This window comes from Manis pentadactyla, chromosome 3, assembly GCF_030020395.1.
Source record: "Manis pentadactyla isolate mManPen7 chromosome 3, mManPen7.hap1, whole genome shotgun sequence".
Taxonomy (NCBI): Eukaryota; Metazoa; Chordata; class Mammalia; order Pholidota; family Manidae; genus Manis; species Manis pentadactyla.
In genome coordinates, this window is record NC_080021.1 from 9,311,154 (window position 1) to 9,322,149 (window position 10,996).

General features: G+C 47.6%; 1 long non-coding RNA gene across 1 annotated transcript; it reads left to right on the forward strand.

Annotated features, from left to right (window-relative positions):
• Positions 1-1,879: 1,879 nt before the first annotated feature.
• LOC130683145 (uncharacterized) lies at positions 1,880-10,538 on the forward strand. The gene is made up of 3 exons (XR_008996754.1): positions 1,880-2,073; positions 8,362-8,600; positions 8,935-10,538. It is a non-coding gene; the product is annotated as an uncharacterized LOC130683145 (long non-coding RNA).
• The last annotated feature ends 458 nt before the right edge of the window (positions 10,539-10,996 follow it).

The following is a 10,996-nucleotide window of genomic DNA, read 5'->3' on the forward strand; positions in this document are numbered from 1 at the left end:
ATTTTCATCTATGGAATCCCTGGGTCCTGAAACTGATACGGACACCCAGTTAGAATAGTCTCTGATGAGATCTCTGAGAGGTAGAGGAAAGGTAAGGCCAGAGAGAACCTGGCTCCCATTTTCTCCTCCTGGGGATACTAATCATTGACTTGCAGGGTTACTGTTCTCGTTGGATGGGTCCTGTGGGAAAGGGCCCAGCAAGAAACCAACTCTGCTGACACCTTGATTTTGGTCTTGCAGTTTCCAGAACTGAGAAAATACTTTTCTGTTGTTTAAGCTGCTCAGTCTGTATTACTGTTATGGCAGCCTTAGCAAACTAATACAAGTTGTGTGACGTTTTTTCACTTAAACTCTCTGTGCCCATTTTCTTCATTTATAGAATTGGAATTGTAATAGAGTCTCATAAGAATGTTCCGAGGCTTCAAATATGGAAATCACTTAGAACAGGCTTGGCACAGAATTCACACTCAGTACGTGTCAACTCTAACCTTGATGGTTCTTATCTGTGCCCATGGCCCCCAGACCTCCAGGACAGAGGCTCCCTATGCCCCTGGCCTCTGCCCTTCAGAGGGATAGCGGCACCCTTTGCTCATAGTAAGGAATATTGCTGCACAAATGGGTGGGTAAATGCATGAACGCGGTTTCAAATGCTTCCTGGAAGAGAACTAAAATGCCATCAACTTAGCATTTTCGACAGACACCTCTCTAATTATCTAGTCAGAAATGCTTAAAGACAAAGTGAGTGTCCAAGTGTGAAAATGGAGGATTTCTTTATCTGGGGAGAGGAGGGGCAGTGACACTCACAGTCACCACGCCCTGCCAGCAGGTGAGCCCTGCCAGACACACCTGGCCCCTGGCTGGAGGCCTACCTGCATCCTGGGAAGTTGATGCAATGTGCATGGGAGATGTGGCCGACGAGCAGGACGTGACTGGGCAGGTAGGCAAGAGTGGGCGGGGTGGAGACGTCAGAGCAGAGCCAGGAGAGAACAGCGCCCCACACTGGCGCTGTGCAGACAGAAGGGCCTGACCGCACTAAATGCCCCGCCCACATCTTTCTCATTCTCTTTTGTGGGTTGAGTTTCAGCCCTCTCCTTTTCTCCCCTGCTTTCCCCTCCTCGTTTACTGGTTACTGGTCTCTCAACCTCCCACCTCTAACACCAAAGCCAGTTTCCTGAGTCTAAGAAAACAATGGAAAAGCCCTGGGGCACTAAAGAGAGCCCTCTGGCTCTCAAATATATAAGATTCTGCCCAGAGTTGAGGGTTGTAGTCAGCAAGGATTTAATGATGAGGTTTAAAACCAGTTGTGTTGGAGATCAGTCAGCCACCCCAACCAGCCTACCATCCGGCAATCCATCCATCCTGTCGACATTTACTAAGTATCTTCCGTGTGCCAGCCAGGCCCTGGGCACCAGGGACACACTGGCGACCAGGAGCATTTTCTCAGAGCCAGCACCCAAAGAGAAGAGCCAGCCCTACAATGGGAAATGAGGCTTCAGTGTGAAGCTGCCATCCCAGAAAACCTTCAGGGGTGCCGCAGGGGAACACGGGCAAACGAGACTTTGCCCCATAACAGCACCCTGGAAGACCCTAGGACGAGGGCCGTAGACGTGTCTCAGAGAACAAAGAGCCCACGGAAGCCCTATGCACACTTGCTCCACAGTGATTTACACTCTCCCCTGTGCTTTTTCTAAATCTCTTCTTCCATGTCGGCTCTTGGGAATTTTTAGAGCTGTCCCTGAAAACCGGTCACACCTGGTGTCAGGTGGGACAGAGAAAGTTTGTTTCTTGATGCTCCCTGGGAAACTGTCCCCTGTTAATTAATCCAGATGAGTGCTGCCCAGGAGAGCTGTCTGCGATGATGGGAATATGTGCTGGCTAGTGCAGGAACTGCTGGTCACATGGGGCTTTTGAACATTTGAATGTGGCTACTGGCTATTGGATTAGATGGTGCAGGTCTAGGCACGGAGGAAGGTGCCCCATCAGACCTGCGTCCACTCTGTTTCCTGACACATTTGATCTCAAGGCACGTTCTCCAGGAGAGCCTCGTGCATGGGTGTGTTCTGTCTCCTGCAGGTACGTGGGGCCCCGCTGCAGGTGTCCTGTGTGCAGATCTCAGGCCACAAATTCAGGTGCTCAAGAAATATCCATTTCTTTATTTTCTTTAAATCAAATTAAACCTGACTTGCAGACCCCATTTTGCCAGCTCTGTGGGAGAATCAGTCTCTCACGACTGGGTCACCCAGCTCTCCTACGCCTAGTGTCACGCACAGTTTCCAGGTTGTGTTGTGGAGCAGCCAGGCATTGGGTAACCCAAGCTTCTGTCCAGAGTGTTACCTAGGCATTGGGCACCCTGGGCGCTGCTGAGGGTGGGTGGAGGATGGTGGATGGAGGCTATTGCAGCCCCTCCCCCTCCCCAAGGCACAGGGTCAAGAGTCCCTGATGCTAGGGATCCTAGACCTGGCCCCCACCCCAGGCATAGGGATCTTCCCTTTCCACCTTCAAATTTCTTTCCTTCTCTTCTGGAATTCTTGGCACAAAATCTTGCTTGTTTCAGGCTGTACCAAAACAAAATCCAGCAAGGGCTGCGTCTTGCTCTAGATCCAGTAACCCTAACACTGGGTCAAGAGTGCTCAAAAAAGGACAGGTTTCTTCCCTAGAGTCCTGCTGAATAAAGAAAAAGAAGAACCCCACTACTTAATGCTGCAATAAATTATGCTTCCTCACAGAACTGTCAGGGCCCATATGGAGAAAACGGTAAGAGGCCAGGAAAAGACATTCACACCTAAGGAACAGCATGTGCAAAGGGACAGAGGCCACTAAGCCAGAATTCCAGGGTGGCAGCCTCAGAGTCATTAATCCTGATGGTGGCAGCTTTCTGAGTGTCTGCTGTGTGATTATCTGTCCGTCCTCACAGTGACTTGGATACTGTCATGTCCATTTCAGAGATGAGGAAACTGAGATTCCAAGAGGTCAGACAATTTGGCCAAGGTCTCCCAGGATTTAAATCTAGATCTCAGTACCTGGACATTCCCCACCAGCCAGGGAACGGTTGATGTAACTGAGGGGCAAGGAGGGAGGTGAGACAGCATTTGCCTTGGGAAGTGGGTGTCCCAGAGGTGGAAGCCCAGCCCGCAGCTGGGGGATGAGTCAAGGGAGACTGTCTAGAGTGAATCATCCAGACAACTCCAGGAATCAAGAGATCCAGTCAGCCTGGCACCCCAAACCGCTGACCTGTCCCTGAACATGCACACCTTCCCCGGCCTCTGTTAGTATTCAGGCACGAAGCCTCTCACCATTACTCACCATGACGATTGACCCTGTCATCACTTCTTTAGGGAATGCAGCCCCACTGCCCCAGCAGTGGGTGAGGGAGGGCCAGGGAGGAGGTGACTTCATCCAGAGTACCCTTTTTCCCTTTCAGCTAGGCTTGTGGTAAGATGGTTCAGTCACAAGACTGGGGTGTGTGCTCTCTGGCTGTCAGGTCCTCTGACTACAGAGAGAGGGATGACTGCAAGCTAAAGGACTGTTGGTAGAGCCCCTTGGGTTTAGAAGGCACTTCGTGGTTTAGGAGGTTGAATGTGTGTTTTGGGGTCATCCAGACATGGTGGTTTGGGACAAACTTGGGAGCTAGACTGCCTGGGTTTGAATCTCAGCTCTACCACTTCTAGCTGGGCCATCTTGGGAAAATCACTTAATTTTTCTTTCTGCCTTGGTGTTTCCATTTATAAAGTAGGGATGATAAAAATAGTACCCTATATCTTAGAGATGTGAAGGTTATGATTATTACATGCAAATGGTTTACAAGGGTCCCCAGTGTCTTTGTGCTGAATAGATATTAGCTATTTTTATTAGACATCTTAAATGAAGTGTGGTCCATCCTTGTAATGGATTACATATTATGTGTCATTAGGAACAATCTCATAGCCTCGTGGATGGTGGTGGTGGTGGTAGGTAAAGCATCCATGGGTTGGCCGTGTCCCCTGTTTTCCCCAGGGAGGTGCTTTATTCTTGGGTGTTCATTTTATAATTATTCCATTACACTGTACACTTACATTTGATGCATTTTCTGTTTCATGCACACTGTAAAGTACGAAAGTGAAAAAAAGGCATGGGCATATTTTTTTTAATGCAAAGGTATTTAGCATGTATTGTTATGTAAAGAGAGATTATAAAAAAGTCGATATAATGTGCCAACATTTTTAAATACTGTCATCAAAATAACTTTTACAATTAAATACTATCATAAAAATTTAAATATATATATTTACATATATATATATACACATACCTATAGAAAAATGTCTGGAAGAACAATCACCTACATATTAATAAAGACTATTACTGGGTGGTGTTTCATTTTAATTTTTTGTGACAATTTTTGGTTATATATGTCTTTAGTGCTTATTTGAATTTTCTAAGAGTTCCAAATGGAACATTTATTTTTAAAACTTCTTTTATTATGGGAATAACCACATTTCTATAGCATTTGCTTGTTTATAACAGGCTCAGGATTAAAACATAGCCTACTGATGTTAAACGCTCATGCGGTAAAAGTAAAGTGACCATCTACATGGACAAATACACATTTTGACTTGCTATAAAATAGGGATTGTTTGTTTCAGGAAGACTGGGCAGCTCAGAGTCCATCCCCACCCCAGATGTGGCTCTGGGGCCTCTGCCCCTGCTTCCCCCTGCAGGCTGGGGGCGCTGTGGTAGCCACGGTTTCTCTTCTGGCACTCCCTGGTTGGCCTTCCTCCTCAGAGACAGCCTGTTCGTGCCGCCCCTGCTGTCCGGCAACAAGCAGGCCGCCCGTCAGGGAGGCTACCTTCCCAGGCCTGGGCTAGGAGTTGATTGCTTTGTGGTATCAGTCAAGCCTGAGCCTCAGCTCCCTCATCTGTGAAATGGGGCTAAAACCGCCCGCACTACCCACAGAACAGGTGGGACTTCCCTCTGCAGAGTCCTTGTGCTCTGCACTTGTAAGAAAGACTATTAGATGCTAGCTTGACCACCTGCTCAGGTGAGCTCTTTGAACCCGACAAGGTTAGGTAAGAGCATGTTGGTTTCCCTTCCACATCTCCACCTTCTTTGCTTTAGGAACATGACAGCCATGTCTTGGTCTTCTTGCACCTTGAAAGTGGTGTTAACTCCTCCTGCTGCAGCCTACTGTCCCTGTACATACACACGTCTGCTGATTTGCTCCTTGAAGCTTGCAGGGTGGATTCCTGCACCATGTTCCCCCAAGTGGGGCTCAATTACAGACACCCTTTCTCTTGAATTTGATCCTGGTGCTGGTCAAAGGCACACACTGTGGTAATACCTGGGTGGGGTGAAAATTTCCGTCTCTGGACAGAAAGAGGGAGTAACAGGTCCCTGCAGAATCTGTCCTGCCACTGAGTGGTGGTTTAGGAGGCTGCTAGCAAGAGATGAACCTAAGAGTCATTTAGGTTTAACTTCAGAAAGCCTTGAGAGTGAAAAAAAAAAAGAAAATAGACTTGCCTTCCTAATTAGAATAACATTAGGCAGAAAAATATATTGATGAAGATGGAATTTACCACCAGGTTCAGCAAAGGGGTGCTGACAGAGATATAATTTAACACAAGGAATGCAAAGTGATGTGATGTTTCTTCTGTAATCTGATAGGGAAGTAAATTTCATTGTTGCTACAAAATTCTTTCCTTTTCTGGAGCCAGTTCCCAGGAAATTGTGATGGGGAACCATCAGTCAGGAGCCAGAGGGGAGATTTACTCAGGTCGAACTTCCCAAAGACAATTTTGCTCAGAAAGGCAGTGAGCACCACCATGGGTAAGATAAATGCAGCCTCGGAGGCAAAAGGAGCAGATTTAAGTTTAGGAAATGTCAAAGAACCGTCCTAGCTCCCAAACCTGGGTGAGGGATGGTACTTGTAAGCCCACTGTCTGTACAGACACTCAAATCTTCCTTCCTTCCTTCCCTCCCTCCGTCCCTCCCTCCCTCCTTCCTTCCATTCCATTAGCAAACACCACTTCAGTCTTGCCTGCCCTGTGCAAGGTGGTGTGTTTCCAAGATAAAGGAGCTACTGCCCGTGTTTGCAGGGAGCTCTGCCCTGCAGAGGCACAAGCAAAGCACAAAGGTGTGAAGGCACCTGGCACGACTGGGCAGGGTGGGCAGGCAGCTTCTGCTGGAAGGTGCAGTTGGCAGGCATGGTGTTAGTGGTGGAGACAGATGGTCAGGCCAGGAAAGTGGGTGGAGTGAGAAGGGCCAGCAATTTCAAGAAGGATGATTGCCAAGCATATATTCAGGCTCATCAAAGCTCCCAAGGCCTCTCTGAGAAAATGAGGGAAATTTCCTAGGGCTCTGCCCTTCTCAGAGATGATATCTCTAACCAACTGATCTAAAATTTCCTGACAGCCCTCTGATTTAATCTAGAAACTGCCTCAGAAGAAAGCCAACTAGGAGAAAAACTGATCTTGGAGATAGTGAGAGCTAGAGAGACAGAGGCCCTGTTGACATCAGGCCTGGATCCAGCAGTACCCAAAGTCAACCTACTCTGGACTTCGTTTCTACATGAGCCCATAGGTATGCTCACCTTTTATTGCCTGAGCCATTTGAAATTATACTTATGCCATATACACACTAACATATTCTAACTAAAAAAGGAAAAACAATGCTCGATGCTGTGGGGACCCAAGGGGGTGAGGTTATGTTCATTCATGCCTAATCTAATGGCTGCCTGCCTCAAATATCTCTTGTTCAAGAGGCCTTTTCCAGAGCTTCCTAAGTAGGTGACACTCCTGGGCCTACAGGCTTCTAAAACCCTATGTTCTTACTTAACAACACTTGCAACAATTGCAATTATATAGTCTTGCCAACTTTTATTCATCCCTCTATTCCTAGCACCTCACACATGCCTGATGGATGCAAATGCTCGGCAACTATGAATTTTAAAAAATGAATCTAGTTGGAAAGAGGAAGAGAGGTTTCCTAGAGGGGTTGGTATTTGCATGGCCTTGGTAGATAGGGACCCAGGCAGAACAGGCCCTATCATCCTGCAAAGCCCTTCAGAGTCCCATGCAACAGGGTTTATTTCTTCCCCTGCCCCATGTTCATGTTGAGTCAGCTGGGGTGGGGGTGCTGCTCTGCGTCTCCCCACTCCACGGCCCAGCGGATGGAGCCTCTGCCATCTGGAGTGTTGTAGTAGCTGTGGCACCAGTAGAAGAGCCCAGGGAGAGCCAGACGAATCACAGGCCAGCTATGAGAGTTCCCGCCCAGAAGGGACGCAGGTCACTTCCACTCCCTGCTCACTGACGCGTAACTTCAGGAAAGGAGGTGGGGTGGGAAGTAGGAAAATTTAAGTGGGTGCTGAGCACCCCTGGTGCAAAATCTCCATAGGTGAAGGGGGTGTGGGAGGACCTTATAGAAGGAGAAATCAGTGAGTGCAAAAGGCTCAGAGGTGACGACCTGACAGACAGATGCAGGGGAAAGTGGTGAGGAACCCAGTGATGGGTGAAGGGAGAGAAAAGTGTGGGTGTGCGGAGGGGCATTTCCATTGCCACACCAGGGAGGGGGTGGTGAACATGGCAGACAGTAGCAGGTTTAATTAGGCAGGACCTATCATTTATTCAGGTTGTTCAAGATGACAGATAAGCATGGGATGAAGGGGACTGGAGAGGGTAGGTGGGGAGCAGGGCAAGAACTGCTGCGGGATCATCCGAAAGCGGCAGCATCAGGGCTGCCCGAGAAAGCCAGTAAGTAGGTCTCTGCAAATATGCTACAAATGTTTGTTACATACGTATTAACCACAGAAGGGGTTGAATCCTGTTCCCCCACAAAATTCATGTCCATCCAGAAACTCAGGATGTGGCTTTCTGTGGATCTGACCTCTTTGCAGATGTAATTAGTTAGGGTAAGACAAGGTCATACTGGCATAGGGTGGCCCCTGGATTCAATGACTGTCATTTGTATAAGAAAAGACACAGAGACACACAGGGAGATGACCCTGTGAAGACAGAGACAGAGATCAGAGTAATGCAACTACTAGCCAAGGGTACCAAGGACTGCCAGCAGCCACCAGAGGCTGGGAAGGGGCAAGAACGGAGTCCTCCCTTGAGCCTTCAGAGGGAGCGCAGCTCTGCTGACACCTTGATTTTGAACTTCCAGCCTCCAGAACTGTCAGGTGATACAATTTTGTTGTTTTAAACCACTCAGTTTGCAGCATATGTTATGGCAGCTCTGGCAACCGATTACAAACCAGGAGGGAAAACAAAATGGTTTTGTATGGGCCAATCGTTGTCTGCCTTTTCATTTATGTTCAAAGGAAAGGATCATTACATGTCTGGACATAGGCTAACATCTAACCTTATTTGGTATTGTTTTCTCTTGCAGTTTTTCCCGTTGCTCACAACTGGACGTTACCAGGCAGGCATGCTCTTAGAGGACTGGGAGAATTTCCATTGGTTCACAGATGGAGGACCTTCTGCTGGGCTCCTGAAGCAAGGAGAGAGATCTCCTTCCCTCCCAACAGAGGCCAAGCAAGGCTGCATAAAATAGGGAGAGTTCAGAGAGAAACACTTGTATTCACTCATTTCTTCAACCAATAGTTACTGGATTTCTGTATGAGTCAGGTACTATGCCAGGAGAGATGGGACTAGATGAAAATGACGATGATGGTGATGGTGATGGTGATAGTGATGGTGATGGTGGTGGTGATGGTGATGGTGATAGTGATGGTGATTGGTGATGGTGGTGGTGATGGTAGTGATAATGGTGGTGATGGTGGTGGTGATGATGGTGATGATGATGGTGGTGGTGATGGCAATAGTGATGTTGATGGCAGCTAACATTTCATCATGAGATTTTTCTGTGCCAGGCACTGTTCTAGGCACTTTACATGTATTAACTCATATATTTCTCACAACAACCCTAGATGTTAACTCTATGATTATGTGTATCTTCTAGATAAGGAGGCTGAGGCAGCAAATGACAGAATTCTCCAGGGGATACAGAGCTGATGAGCAGCAGAGATGAAATACAAATGATGACAGTTGTGGCTTCTGAAGCAGGTAAGACAGAAGTGGGGGGCAGGCAAAGGCTATTATTTTTCCTAACAAGCTTTGTAGAATTATTCAGCCAGGGCCATGAGGAACCTGATACATTAAACACTAAAAAGTAAAAGCAAGGGGAGATAAGGAGGTGGAGATTGTGTATACAGACATCTGTTTCAAGAAGTTGGGGGACATAGGACTGCAGTAATGAGAGGGGAACTTGGGATAAGAGAGGATTGATTAGGGTGGGCCACTGACTGCAATGAATGTGTACTTGTTGATTAGAATGATCCAGAGAGAGGGTCATTTAGATTCTGGGGATGGAGAGAGGCCCAGCCCTGGAGCTGGGAGATGCTGGGTTTCCAGGGTCACTTTATCATCTTACCATGAGGGAAAAGAATATGGGACTGCAGCGGTGGGCTCATGAATTGTAGTCAAAAGGTCTGTGGCTCCTCTTGCTCATTTATTCTGTGTGCAGGTAGAGTAACTGCCCAAGACACCACCTCCTGGAATTGTTGAAATCAGGTGCTGTTCCTCTGACCTCCAGCTTTCTCTTGTGTCTCTCTCAACCCTGAGTACCAATAAATTCTGAGAAAGAGAGATGGGAACAGATTATCCCTTTCACCCTTTCAGTTAGAATATTCTCTGTTAAAATTTAAGGTGTTGCTAAATAGAAATTTCCAGGAACATTGGTCCAGAATATCCAATCTCATCCTGAGATGGATTTACAGCACATGAGCGTTTACTAAGCAAATCCAATGCTGTTGCTGACCAGTGAGAAAGGGAAGTGATTTAAACAGCTCAATGCAATTGCACCCATGTTTGGCTCCCAGGGTTTCTGCTGGCTCAGCTGGCCTGGGCTGGGGACACGGAGGTGTGGGCATATGCTCCATAGCATAAGCATCTGCTACTGAGTGTGCCTCCAAGAAGCACCAAGTCAGGCTTCACTACAGAGCAGCCACCTTGGCTGCAAGAAACCTGCTTCATGTGGTGCTCAGTGGAAGAAACAATCCATTGCAACCCTGGAGGAACAACTGGGAGTGTTGGACACAGGAGAGAGAGGGAGTGTGGGGTCCAAATGGCACCTTCCTCAGAACTTTCCCAAGCTGATTTGGACTCTGAAACCATTGTCTTTCACTCTGGTTGTAGAATGCCACCGCTCTCAGAAAATCCTACTGCACTGTTTCAGTTTTTCCCACTTTTCTGTGCCTCTGTCACCTTCGTGACCCTCATTGCTTAATTTGGTCTCTGAGTATTTTCTTCTGGAGAGTTGGGGTTCTTAGGCATAGACCCAGCCTCCCAGCGGGCAGCTTCGGGGCCTCTGGCTGCAGGTCTCAGTTGCAATATTCACTCTGCCCCAGACTTCCTCAACTGGGCAGATGGCCTCACCTGGCAAAATGCCTTCTGCAGCCACGGCACTGGGGTTTCCATTTGTTACTGATGAATAGGAAGCTCCTCCACACTTTCCAGCTCAATTCTATCTTTGGCAGGTAGCAAACCAGAGGTGCTCAATAAATGTTTGCTGAAAGACAAAACAGAGGAGGTAAGGGAAAATGGATGATATGACTGGGATAAAAGAAAGCTGTCATACAGAATTCTAGATCTGGGAGCATCTTCAGACAATAGGCTAGCTTTGGAGGAGGTAAACTTTTGTTCATTATCTTATCCCCAGTGTCCACAGCCTCGACCCAGTTACGCAATGAATGAGCTCAGCTTAACCTTCTTGTTGTGTGGATGGGGAAACATACTCAGGGCTCCTCTGCTATGCTCCCGAGGGATATAGGACTTTGCCTTTTCTGTCCTTCTCCCAGGGGCTGAGCACCAGACCTGGCTCATTGCAGTGACTCAATAAATATTTGCGGAATGACAGAATAAGTAAATGTCAGGGCCTAGGAAAGCAAATGGGCTGCAAAGGGAAGAGCCAGGTACCCTGCCTTCACAAAGCACGTGCTGGTGCTCAGAAAGGTTTATAATCA